Genomic DNA, 10,722 nt, shown 5'->3' with positions numbered 1-10,722 from the left:
TGTTATTGTCTCTTTCAGTGTGTGTCTCTGTCAGTGTGTCTCTCTCATTATGAGTGTGCCTGGTTCTTAGTGTGTGTCAGTATTTCTCCCACTGTATGTGTGTGTCTCTCAGTGTGTGTGTCCCTCTCAGGTTGCATATCTCTGTGTGTCTGTCTCAGTGTGTTTTGACTCTGAATGTGTGTGTGTGTCTGATTCTCAGGGTTTTTGTGTGTCTTGCGCTCAGGAGTGTGTGACTCTTCCTGGATGAGAGTGTCTCTCAGTATGTGTGTCCCAGTCAGTTTATCCTGTCTTTGTGTGTCTCTGTGTGTGTCTCTCAGCATGTGTGTCTCTCAGTGTGATTTTCTGTCTCTCTCAGTGTGTGTCTTTCTCAGTGTGTCTCTCTCATTATGTTTTTTATCTCTCTCAGTGTTTCTCTCTCAGTTGTTTCTCTCATTGTTAGTTTGCCTGGTTCTCAGTGTGTGTGTTTGTGTTTCTCCCTCTGTATGTGTATGTCTCTCAGTGTGTGTCTCTCTGTTTGCCTGTCCGCGTGTCTCTGCATGTGTCTCTCAGTGGGTTTTGAGTCTCTGAATGTGTGTGTCCGTCTCAGTGTGTGTGTCTGTCTCAGTGTGAGTGTGTCTGATTCTCAGTGTTTGTTTGTTTGCTCCCAGGAATGTGTGTTTCTCCCACTGTATGTGTAAGTCCCTCAGTATGTGTGTCCCTGTGAGTTTGCCTGTCTGTATGTCTCTGTGTGTGTCTCTCAATGTGTGTGTCTCTATGTCTCTGTGTGTGTGTGTCTCTCAAGGGGTGTGACTCTGAGTGTATGTCTCTCTCAGTGTCTGTCTGTGTCTCTCACTGTGTGTTTCTCTCTCTGTTTTTGGATGTCTCTCTTTCACATTGTGTGTGTGTGTCTTTCTCAATGAGGGCGTGTTTCTCTATGTTTTGTGTTCAATCATGCACAGTGTGTGTGTTTACTCTCAGATACTGTGTGTCTCTCTCAATGTGAGTGTGTCTGTCAGTGTGTTTGTGTGTCTCTCTCAGTGTGAGTCATTGTGTCAGTGTGTGTGTGTGTCTCTCTGTATGTGTATGATTCTCAGTGTGTGTGTCTGTCCGTAGTCTGTCTCTATGTGTCTCTTTGTGTGTCTCTCAGTGTTTCTGACTCTCTCGAATTATTTAAGTATTTCTAGTGTGTGTGTCTCTTAGTGTGTGTTTCTCTCAGTGTGGATATCTCTCTCTCAGTGTGTGTGTCTCTCTCCCTGTATGTGTATGTCTCTAAGTGTGTGTGTGTGTGTGTGTCTCTGTGTGTGACTCTATGTGTCATTATGTGTGGCTCACAATGTTTGTGTCTCTCTCTCAGTGTGTATGTTTCTCTCAGTGTTTGTGTCTCTCACAATGTGTTTCTGCTTCTCAATGTGGATGTCTTCTCTCTCTCAGTGTGTGTGTCTCTCAGTGTGTGTCTGTCTCTGTATGTTGTGTGTTCATTAGTTCACAGGTGGTCTTTCTATCTTGTGTGTATCTTTCCCAGTGTGTGTGTGTTTGTCAGTCTCTCTCAGTGTGCATGGCTAACTCTCAGTGTGTGTGTGTCCCTTTCAATGTGTGTGTCTCTGTGTGACTCTCACAATGTCTCTGTTTGTGTGTCTCCCAGTGTGTCTTTCTAGCCATGTGTGTGTTTTTCTCTCATAGTGTGTCTGCCTCAGTGTTGTGGGTCTCTTTCGTAGTGTCTGTGTTTTGCTAAATGTGTGTGTCTCTCCCTCTAAGTTGTGCAAGTGTCTCCAAAGATGGAGACGCTCTATACAGTCAACAAAAACAAGACCAGGAGCTGACTGTGGCTCAGATCATGAACTCCTTACTACAAAATTCAGACTCAAATTGAAGAAAGTAGGGAAAACTGCTAGACCATTCAGGTATGACCTAAATCAAATCCCTTATGATTATACAGTGGAAGTGAGAAATAGATTTAAGGGCCTAGATCTGATAGACAGAGTGCCTGAAGAACTATGGGATGAGGTTCGTGACATTGTACAGAAGACAGGGATCAACACCATCCCCAAGGAAAAGAAATGCCAAAAAGCAAAATGGCTGTCTAGGGAGGCCTTACAAATAGCTGTGAAAAGAAGAGAGGCGAAAAGCAAAGGATAAAAGGAAAGGTATAAGCATCTGAATGCAGAGTTCCAAAGAATAGCAAGAAGGGATAAGAAAGCCTTCTTCAGTGACCAATGTGAAGAAATAGAGGAAAACAACAGAATGGGAAAAACTAGAGATCACTTCAAGAAAATTAGAGATACCAAGGGAACATTTCATGCAAAGATGGGCTCGATAAAGAACAGAAATGGTAGGGACCTAACAGAAGCAGAAGATATTAAGAAGAGGTGGCAAGAATACACAGACAAACTGTACAAAAAAGATCTTCACGACCCAGATAATCATGATGATGTGATCACTAATCTCAAGCCAGACATCGTGGAATGTGAAGTCAAGTGGGCCTTAGAAAGCATCAATATGAATAAAGCTAGTGGAGGTGATGGAGTTCCAGGTGAGCTGTTTCAAATCCAGAAAGATGAAGCTGTGAAAGTGCTACACTCAATATGCCAGCAAATTCGGAAAACTCAGCAGTGGCCACAGGACTGGAAAAGGTCAGTTTTCATTCCAATTCCAAAGAAAGGCAATGCCAAAGAATGCTCAAACTACCGCACAATTGCACTCATCTCACATGCTAGTAAAGTAATGCTCAAAATTCTCCAAGCCAGGCTTCACCACTACATGAACTGTGAACTCCCTGATGTTCAAGCTGGTTTTAGAAAAGGCAGAGGAACCAGAGATCAAATTGCCAACATCTGCTGGATCATGGAAAAAGCAAGAGAGTTCCAGGAAAACATCTATTTCTGCTTCATTGACTATGCCAAAGCCTTAGACTGTGTGGATCACAATAAACTGTGGAAAATTCTGAAAGAGACAGGAATACCAGACCATCTGACCTGCCTCTTGAGAAATCTGTACGCAGATCAGGAAGCAACAGTTAGAACTGGACGTGGAACAACAGACTGGTTCCAAATAGGAAAAGGAGTACGTCAAGGCTGTATATTGTCACCCTGCTTATTTAACTTATATGCAGAGTACATCATGAGAAACGCTGGACTGGAAGAAACACAAGCTGGAATCAAGATTGCCAGGAGAAATATCAATAACCTCAGATATGCAGATGACACCACCCTTATGGCAGAAAGTGAAGAGGAGCTAAAAAGCCTCTAGATGAAAGTGAAAGAGGAGAGTGAAAAAAGTTGGCTTAAAGCTCAACACTCAGAAAACGAAGATCATGGCATCCGGTCCCATCACTTCATAGCAAATAGATGGGGAAACAGTGGAAACAGTGTCAGACTTTATTTTTGGGGGCTCCAAAATCACTGCAGATGGTGACTGCAGCCATGAAATTAAAAGACGCTTAGTCCTTGGAAGCAAAGTTATGACCAACCTAGATAGTATATTCAAAAGCAGAGACATTACTTTGCCGACTAAGGTCCATCTAGTCAAGGCTATGGTTTTTCCTGTGGTCATGTATGGATGTGAGAGTTGGACTGTGAAGAAGGCTGAGCGCCAAAGAATTGATGCTTTTGAACTGTGGTGTTGGAGAAGACTCTTGAGAGTCCCTTGGACTGCAAGGAGATCCAACCAGTCCATTCTGAAGGAGATCAACCCTGGGGTTTCTTTGGAAGGAATGATGCCAAAGCTGAAGTTCCAGTAGTTTGGCCACCTCATGCGAAGAGTTGACTCATTGGAAAAGACTCTGATGCTGGGAGGGATCGGCGGCAGGAGGAGAAGTGGACGACAGAGGATGAGATGGCTGGATGGCATCACGCACTCGATGGACGTGAGTCTGAGTGAACTCCGGGAGATGGTGATGGACAGGGAGGCTTGGCGTGCTGCAATTCATGGGGTCGCCAAGAGTCGGACATGACTGAGCAACTGAACTGAACTGAACTGTGTCTCTCTCAGTGTGTGTGTGTCTCTCTCAGTGTGTGAATGTGTGTCTCGCTCTCTGTGACTAAGTTTCTCTCCCTCATTGTGTTTGTGTGTGTGTCTTGTGTTCAGGAGTATGTGTCTCTTCCTGGATGAGGGTGTCTCTCAGTGTGTGTGTCCCTGTTAGTTTGCCTGTCTCTGTGTGACTCTGTGTGTGTCTCTCAGTATGTGTGTCTCTCAGTGTGTTTTTGTCTCTCTCTCAGTGTGTCTCTCTCGTGAGTGTGTCTGGTTCTTAGTGTGTGTTTGTGTTCCTCCCTCTGTATGTGTATGTCTCTCAGTGTGTGTGTCCCTCTCAGTTTGCATGTCTCTGTGTGTCCCTGTGTGTGTGTCTCAGTGTGTTTTTCTCTCTCTCTCATTATGTGTGTCTGTCTCAGTGTGAGTGTGTCTGGTTCTCAGTGTGTATGTGTGTCCATGTTTTTGTTTTTCTCTCTCTCTAAGGGTATGTCTCTCAGTGTGTGTATCTCTCAGTTGTGTTCTGTATGTGTCTGTGTGTGTCTTTCTCAGTGTTTGTGTCTCTCTGTCAGAGTGTGTTCCTCTCTCTTGGAGTGTGTGTGTCTCTGTGTGCCTCTTTGTGTGTCTCTCTCAGTGTGAATGAGTTTGGTTCTCCTTGTGTGTGTGTCAGTGTGAGTGTGTGTCTCTCTATGTGTATGACTCACAGTGTGTGTGTCTGTTCATTGTGTGTCTCTATGTGTCTCTCTGTGAGTCTCTGAGTGTTTGTGACTCTCTCGAATTGCATAAATCTGTCAGTGTGTATGTCTCTCAGTGTGTTTCTCTCAGTGTGTTTATGTTTCTGTCTGTGTATTTGTATGTTCTAAGTGTGTGTGTGTGTGTGTGTGTGTGTGTCTCTATGTGTCACTGAGTGTGGCTCACAGTGTATGTTTCTCTCAGTTCTGTGTCTCTCAGAGTGTGTTTCTTCTTCTCAGTGTGGATGTCTTCTCTCTCTCAGTGTATGTGTCTCTCAGTGTGTGTGGATATCTGTATGTTGTGTGTTCATTATTTCACAGTTGGTGTCTCTCTCTTGTGTGTGTCTTTCCCAATGTGTGTTTGTGTTTGTCTGTCTCTCTCAGTGTGCATAGATAACTCTCAGTGTGTGTGTGTTTCCATTTCAGTGTGTGTGTCTCTGTGTGACTCTCACAATGTCTCTGTTTGTGTGTCTCCTAGTGTGTGTCTCTCTCCATGTGTGTTTCTGTCTCACTGTGTGTCTGCCTCAGTGTTGTATGTCTCTTCCATAGTGTCTGTGTGTTGCTCAATGTGTGTGTCTCTCCCTGTAAGGTGTGCATCTCTCTCTCTCTCTCAGTGGGTGTGTGTCTCTCTCAGTGTGTGAATGTGTGTCTCACTCTCTGTGGTTAAGTTTCTCTCCCTCAGTGTGTGTGTGTTGTGTGTCACTCTTAGTTTGAGTGTGCCTCTCAGTGTGTTTCTCTCTCAGTGTTTGTGCTTCGCTCTCTGAGAATGTGTGTCTCTGTGTTTCTCTGTGTGTCTCTCTCAGCATGAATGTGTCTGATTCTAAGTGTGTGTTTGTATTTCAGTGTGTGTGTGTCTCTCTCTGTATGTGTATGACTCTCAGTGTGTGTGTCTGTCTGTTGTCTGTCTCTATGTGTCTCTGTGTTTGTCTCTCAGAGTTTGTGACTCTCTCGAATTATTTAAGTCTCTCTCAGTGTGTGTTTCACTCTCTCAGTGTGGATGTCTCTCTCTCTCAGTGTGTGTGTGTGTGTATCACTCTCTGTATGTGTCTGTCTCTAAGTGTGTGTGTGTGTGTGTGTGTGTGTGTGTGTATCTGTGTGTGTGTCTCTATGTGTCACTATGTGTGGCTCATGATGTTTGTGTCTCTATCTCAGTGTGTATGTTTCTCTAAGTGTATGTTTCTCACAGTGTGTTTCTCCTTCTCAGTGTCGATGTCTCTCTCTCTCTCAGTGTGTTTGTCTCTCAGTGTGTGTGTGTCTTTGTATGTTGTGTGTTCACACTTTAACAGTAAATGTCTCTCTCTTGTGTGTGTCTTTTTCAGTGTGTGTGTGTTTGTCTATCTCTCTCAGTGTGCATGGCTAACACTCAGTGTGTGTGTCCCTTTCAGTGTGTGTCTCTGTGTGTGTCTCTGTTTGTCTCTCCAGTGTATTGTCTCTCCATATGTGTGATTCTGTCTCATTGTGTGTCTGCCTCAGTGTTGTGGGTCTCTTTGGTGCTGTCTGTGTGTGTCTTCAATGTGTGTGTCTCTCCCTCTAAGTTGTGCATGTCTCTCTCTCAGTGTGTCTGTGTCTCTCTCAGAGTGTGAATGTGTGTCTCGCTCTCTGTCTTTAAGTTTCTCTCCCTCAGTGTGTGTGTGTATGTGTGTGTGTCTTGCTCTCAGGAGTGTGTGTCTCTTCCTGAATGAGGGTGTCTCTCAGTGTGTGTGTCCCTGTTAGTTGACTGTCTCTGTATGCCTCTGTGTGTATCTCTCATTATGTGTTTCTCTCAGTGTGTTTTTCTCCCTCCCTCTCGGTGTGTCTCTCTAGTGTGTCTCTCTCATTGTGAGTGTGTCTAGTTCTTAGCATATGTGTGTGTGCCTCTCTATGTGTATGTCTCTCAGTGTGTGTGTCTCTCTCATTGTGAGTGTGTCTAGTTCTTAGCATGTGTATGTGTGCCTCTCTCTGTATGTGTATGTCTCTCAGTGTGTGTGTCTCTCTCAGTTTGTATGTTTCTGTGTGTCTCTGTGTGTTTCTCTCAGTGTGTTTTTGTCTTTCTCTCAGTGTGTGTGTCTCTCTCAGTGTGAATGTGTCTGGTTCTCAGTGTGTGTGTGTGTCTCTGTGTTTTTTTTTTCTCTCTCTCTCTGTAAGGGTATGTCTGTTAGTGTGTGTCTCTCAGTTTTGTATCTGTATGTGTCTGTGTGTTTTTCAGTGTTTGTGACTCTCTCTCAGTGTGTATGTCTCTTTCAGTGTGTGTATGCCCCCCCTGTATGTGTATGTCCCTCAGTGTGTGTCTCTCAATATGTGTATCTCTCTATCTCTCTGTGTGGGTCTCTCATGGTTTGTGACTCTGAGTGTTTGTCTCTCTCAGTGTCTGTGTGTGTCTCTCACTGTGTGTTTCTCCTTCTCAGTGTGGTTGTCTCTCTCTCTCAGTGTATGTGTCTCTCAGTGTGTGTGTCTCTGTAAGTTGTGTGTTCACACTTTCACAGTGAGTGTCTCTCTCTTGTATCTTTTTCAGTGTGTGTGTTTGTGTGTCTGTCTCTCTCAGTGTGCATGGCCAACTCTCAGCATGTGTGTCCCTTTCATTGTGTGTGTCTCTCAGTGTGTGTCTCTGTGTGACTCTCACAATGTCTCTGTTTGTGTGTCTCACAGTGTGTCTCCCTCTCCATGTGTGTTTCTGTCTCATTGTGTGTCTGCCTCAGTGTTGTGAGTCTCTTTGTTAGTGTCTGTGTGTGTTTCTCAATGTGTGTGTCTTTCCCTCTAAGTTGTGTGTGTCTCTCTCTCAGTGTGTGTGTGTGTGTCTCTCAGTGTGTGAATGTGCATCTCGCACTCTGTGGTTCAGTTTCTCTCCCTAAGTGTGTGTGTGTGAGACTTGCTTTCAGGAGTGTGTGTCTCTTCCTGGATCAGGGTGTCTGTCAGTGTGTGTGTCTCTCTCAGTGTGTGTGCCTCTCTCTCTGAGTGTGTGTCTCTGTGTGTCTCTGTGTGTGTCTCTCTCAGTGTGAGTGTGTCTGATTCTCAGTGTGTGTGTGTGTCAGTGTGTGTGTGTCTATCTCTGTATGTGTATGATTCTCAGTATGTGTGTCTGTTCGTCGTCTGTCTCTATGGGTCTCTGCGTCTCTCAGTGTTTGTGACTCTCTGGAATTATTTAAGTCTCTCTCAGTGTGTGTGTCTCTCAGTGTGGATGTCTCTCTCAGTGTGTGTGTGTGTCTCTCCCTGTATGTGTATGTCTCTAAGTGTGTGTGTTTGTGTGTGTGTTTCTGTGTTTGTGTCTCTATGTGTCACTATGTGTGGCTCACAATGTTTGTGTCTCTCTCTCAGTGTGTATGTTCCTCTCAGTGTGTGTGTTTCTCACAGTGTGCTTCTACTTCTCAGTGTGGATGTCTCTCTGTCTCTCAGTGTGTGTGTCTCTGTATGTTGTGTGTTCATTATTTCACAGTTGGTGTCTCTCTCTTGTGTGTGTCTTTCCCAGTGTGTGTGTGTGTGTGTGTGTGTGTGTGTGCGCGTGCTTGTCTGTCTCTCTGTGTGCATGGCTAACTCTGTGTGTGTATGCCCCTTTCAGTGTGTGTGTCTCTGTGTGTGTGTCTCTCTCTCCATATGTGTGTTTCTGTCTCATTGTGTATCTGCCTCCGTGTTGTGGGTTGCTTTGGTGCTATCTGTGTGTTTCTCAATGTGTGTTTCTCTCCCTCTAAGTTGTTCATGTCTCTCTCTACGTGTGTGTGTCTCTCTCAGAGTGTGAATGTGTGTCTCGCTCTCTGTGTTTGCATTTCTCTCCCTCAGTGTGTGTGTGTGTGTGTCTTACTCTCAGGATTGTGTGTCTCTTCCTGGAAGAGGGTGTCTCTCAGTGTGTGTGTCGCTTTCAGTTTGCCTGTCTCTGTGTGTCTCTGTGTGTCTCTGTGTGTGTCTCAGTATGTGGGTCTCTCAGTATGTGGGTCTGTGTTTTTCTCTCTCTCTCAGTGTGTCTCTCTCTCATTGTGAGTATGTCTGGTTCTTAGCATGTTTGTGGATGTCTCTCTCTGTATGTGTATGTCTCTCAGTGTGTGTGTCTCTGTCAGTATTTGTGTGTCTTTCAGTATGAGTCTGTCTTGTTCTCCGTTGTGTATGTTTCTGTGTTTTTGTTTTTCTCTCTCTCTAAGGGTATATCTCACAGTGTGTGTATCTCTCAATTGTGTCTGAATGTGTCTCTGTGTGTATTTCTCAGTGTTTGTGACTGTCTCTCAGTGTGTATGTCTCTCTCCATGTGTGTATCTCCCAGTGTGTGAGTCTCTCTCAGTGTAAGTCTCATGTTCTCAGTGTGTGTGTGTCCTCTTTTTAGTTTTTCTCTCTCTGTAAGGGTATGTCTCTCAGTGTGTATCTCTCAGTTGTGTGTCTGTGTGTGTGTTTCTCAGTGTTTGTGACTCTCAGTATGTATGTCTCTCTCCATGTGTGTGTCTCTCTCAGTGTGTGTGTCACTCTCAATGTGAATCTGTCTTGTTCTAAGGGTATGTGTGTGTCCATGTTTTTGTTTTTCTCTCTCTCTAAGGGTATGTCTGTCAGTGTGTGCATCTCTCAATTGTGTGTCTATATGTGTCTGTGTGTGTGTTTCTCAGTGTTTGTGACTTTCTCTCAGTGTGTATGTCTCTCTCCCTGTGTGTCTCTCTCTCAGCGTGTGTGTCTCTCTCAGTGTGAGTCCGTGTTTTTGGGTTTCTCTATATATGAGGTTATATCTCGCAGTATGTGTATCTCTCAGTTGTGTGTCTGCATGTGTCTCTGTGTGTGTTTCTCAGTGTTTGTGATGCTCTCTCACTGTGTATGTATCTTTCAGTGTGGTGTGTCTCTCAGTGTGTGTGTGTCTCCCTGTATGTGTATGTCTCTCTGTGTGTGTGTCTCTGTGTCTCTCTCTGTGGGTCTCTCATGATTTGTGACTCTGAGTGTGTATGTCTCTCTCAATGTCTGTCTGTGTCTCTCACTGTGTGTTTCTCCTTCTCAGTGTGGTTGTCTCTCTCTCTCTCAGTGTGTGTCTCTGTATGTTTTGTGTTCACACTTTCACAGTGAGGGTCTGTCTCTTGTGTGTGTCTTTTTCAGTGTGTGTGTTTGTGTATCTGTCTCTCTCAGTGTGCCTGGCTAACTCTCAGTGTGTGTGTGTCCCTTTCAGTGTGTGTGTCTCTCTGTGTGAGTCTCTGTGTGACTCTCACAATGTCTCTATTTGTGTGTCTCCCACTGTGTCTCTCTCTCCATGTGTGTTTCTGTCTCCTTGTGTATCTGCCTCAGTGTTGTGGGTCTCTTTCATAGTGTCTGTGTGTGTTTATCAATGTGTGTATCTCCCCCTGTAAGTTGTGTGTGTCTCTTTCTCTCAACGTGTGAATGTGTGTCTCACTCTCTGTGTTTAAGTTTCTTTCCCTCAGTCTGTGTGTGTGTGTGTGTGTCTTTCTCTCAGGAGTGTGTGTCTCTTCCTGGATGAGGGTGTCTCTCAGTGTGTGTGTCCCTGTTAGTTTCCCTGTCTCTGTGTGTTTCTATCAGTATGTGTGTCTCTCAGTGTGTTTTTCTCTCTCCCACAGTGTGTGTCTCTCTCATTGTGAGTGTGTCTGGTTCTTAGCGTGTGTGTGTCTGCCTCTCTGTGTGTGTGTATGTCTCTCAATGTGTGTGTCCCTCTCAGTTTGCATGTCTCTGTGTGTCTCTGTGTGTGTCTCTCAGTATGTGTGTCTCTCTCAGTGTGAGTGTGAGCATCTCTCTCTTGTGTGTGGTTTTTTCAGTGTGTGTGTTTGTCTGTCTCTCATTGTGCATGTCTTAACTCTCAGTGTGTGTGTCCCTTTCAGTGTGTGTGTGTGTCTCTGTGTGACTCTCCCAATGTCTCTGTGTGTCTCCCAGTGTGTCTTTCTCTCTATGTGTGTGTTTCTGTCTCATTGTGTGTCTGCCTCAGTGTTGTGGGTCTCCTTGGTAGTGTCTTTGTTTCTTTCTCACTGTGTCTCTCTCTCTCAGTGTGTGAATGTGTGTCTCACTCTCTGTGTTTAAGTTTCTCTCCCTCTGTGTGTGTCTTGTCTCTTGCGCTCATGAGTGTGTGTCTCTTCCTGGATGAGGGTGTCTCTCAGTGCATGTGTCC

Source organism: Ovis canadensis, chromosome X (assembly GCF_042477335.2).
Source record: "Ovis canadensis isolate MfBH-ARS-UI-01 breed Bighorn chromosome X, ARS-UI_OviCan_v2, whole genome shotgun sequence".
Taxonomy (NCBI): Eukaryota; Metazoa; Chordata; class Mammalia; order Artiodactyla; family Bovidae; genus Ovis; species Ovis canadensis.
Note: the sequence above shows the minus strand (reverse complement) of the source record.